Here is a 2610-nt window from a genome sequence, read left to right as displayed (position 1 = left end):
CTCAATTGGCACTCTTTTTAGGATATTTGAAAGAGCGCGACAGAAGGTGCCCTCTTCGGTTTCTGTCGCTCTTTTCTCCAGGTGTTCTAAAACCCGCAAGTCGACCGCCTGCCTTGGCTCTGTACATGTTGGACCTTTATTGGCAGAACGTCTGCGTTTACCTCGGGGTATAATTTCGTCTTCCAGTTCCGTGGCACAGACGACTGGATTATCCTCTGCTGTATTTTCAGCAGGCACTGGAGTGGAAGTGGACCTAGCAATCCCCAAACCGACGTCGGCCTCTTCTATCTGAGTGGCATCAGAGTCTTCTGCCTCCAGATTATCCTTGGTTCTGTTGGAAAATGAAAACATAATGTTAGGGAATTTACGTAGTAATTTAACGTCATGTCTACAGCAGGGCAAATACACTATGTAAACATATGCAGCTTATCCGATGGGCTGCCTAGAGGGAATTATGTGCTTGAATAGACCGTATAATTGGTCACACCAACAATACGTACTCTTTTAACATACTCCCATGCATCACTACATGCAGGGGCGTAACTAGGAAAGACTGGGCCGCCTAGCAAACTTTTGACTGGGGCCCACCCTACACTGGGTGTCACACAACCCCCCCCCCCCCCCCCCCTTGTAGACTGTATGGCGTTATCTACAGAGGGGGCTGTATGGCGCTAACGCCATACAGGCCCCCCTCCCCCCCCCCATAAAAGTGTTCAGTGGCGTCCCGCTGTAGCAGTCATAGCGGCTGCTAGCGGAGCCTCCGGACATGGTGGAGCCCCCTCATGCCGCGGTACCCGTAGCAGTCGCTACGGCTGCTACGGCGGTAGTTACGCCACTGACTACATGGCCAGACTACAATGATCAAAGTATATAAGCAATACTTACGGGCCAACCTGCATGACATCCAGAAGGAACGACAGCTGTTTTGTGTACAGGTATGGTCTTTTTTTCTGTCGTCCGTCTCCGCTCTTCCCCTTGTCATTCAGCTCACGCTTAAATTGGTCACGGCATGTGTTCCATCGTGTTTTCACGTATTCAACTATGATATACAATAAAACAATCACAGATCAACATATTTGAAGTGTACATTACTAGATCTTAGTAAATGTTGTTTTTTTGCTGAAAATGTTGGTGCAGATTTGGGGCGTTTACGCAACAAATCTGCACCAACATTTGCATATTTGACAGGTAATTGAGACGTTGCAGAAACGACTGCGTACTTGCCACAGTTTTCTGTTTTCTCATTTAATTCAACATCAATTCAACCACGTCTGCCCGTGCCCACACGACAGCTGAACGGCTGAAATTACGTTGATGTGTTCAGGAGAAAGCATCCACGTAATTTCAGCCGTAAAGGCATGTGCAGGCGCTTGAACGGGCGTAATTGGCGCTGCTTTTAATTGGAGTCAATGAATAACGTCTCCAATTACGGCACAATAAGTGACAGGTCACTTCTTTGACGCGGGCGTATATTTACGCGCCGTAATTTGACAGCGCCGGTTAAATATACACCACGCTTGAACACACAAACGTCAGCCCATTGCTTTCAATGGGCAGATGTTTGTCCACGCTACTGCGGCGTATTTAGCGGACGTACTTCAGGGCAAAAACCCCCGAATTACGTCCGTAATTAGTGTGTGTGAACATACCCTCATAGTGACATGTCACGTTTTGATCGGTGGTGGTCCGAGCCATGAGACCCCCACAATCTCACGTGCACTTCTGCAGCTTCATTTCAGAGATTGGTGGGTGTTTCAGTGATCCAACCCCCACCAATCAAAACTTCAGGCATTTCATTATGACATGACATGACAGGAGTACTCAGAAACCGCATCAACGTGTGAAACTTACCCATGCGTTTCTTTTGCACGTTCGTTGCCTTCTCCCACTCAGGATGCACCTCACTGCAGACCTCCTGCCAGGCCAGATCTTTCAGATTCCTGTCAGCATACTCTTCAAGACGCTTATTCCATAGACAGGGCTTGTGCTGGACCAGGATGATTAGTTTCTCCACGCTAATTGAAGCCATGCTGCTCTCTGCTGCTCTCTGCTGCTTTCCTGCACTGTCTCCAGCCTTCACGACGACGGAACTCATTCCCGGTCGTCGCCTAGCAACACTTCCGCAAATCCGCAAACTGCGGATGACACACGGAGGTGTATCCGCAATTTCCACGGGCCCATTGACTTCTATTGGCATGTCCGCATCGAATTTGCGGCCCGTAATAAGACATGTCCTGAGTTTCTGCGGCACGGATTTGCGGACATGCGGAGACCCGTGAAAACACGGATAGTGTGTATGGGCCCATAGAAATGAATGGGTCCGCAATTCTCCCATGGATTTGCGGGGGAATTGCGGACGCAAAAACACGGTCGTGTGCATGGGGCCTAAAGTGTATCTAAGCCTATGATTGGTTCAGGACAAAACATACTGTCAATATATGCTAAATTAAATACAAATTAACGTCACATTGTAAACATTGTAAACTATTGGCTGGAATCAAGCTACTCATTTTTCGAAAGATATTATTGTAATTGATGAATAAATGCCCGAGAAGGATATTTGAGTATACAAGCATGGTGTCTGTGTCTTCCTTCTCTCCGATATATCGA

At 47.7% G+C, this 2610-nt stretch overlaps 1 long non-coding RNA gene across 1 annotated transcript; it reads right to left on the bottom strand.

The window, feature by feature from the left end:
• Positions 1-292: 292 nt before the first annotated feature.
• On the bottom strand, positions 293-1949 carry LOC142661640 (uncharacterized). The gene is made up of 3 exons (XR_012850778.1): positions 1852-1949; positions 886-1039; positions 293-331 (listed from the first exon to the last, which is right to left on the bottom strand). It is a non-coding gene; the product is annotated as an uncharacterized LOC142661640 (long non-coding RNA).
• Between the last annotated feature and the right edge of the window lie 661 nt (positions 1950-2610).

Source organism: Rhinoderma darwinii, chromosome 10 (genome assembly GCF_050947455.1).
Source record: "Rhinoderma darwinii isolate aRhiDar2 chromosome 10, aRhiDar2.hap1, whole genome shotgun sequence".
NCBI classification, from domain to species: domain Eukaryota; kingdom Metazoa; phylum Chordata; class Amphibia; order Anura; family Rhinodermatidae; genus Rhinoderma; species Rhinoderma darwinii.
The sequence above is the reverse complement of the archived record's forward strand: the minus strand, read 5'-3'. Positions and strand labels throughout refer to the sequence as shown.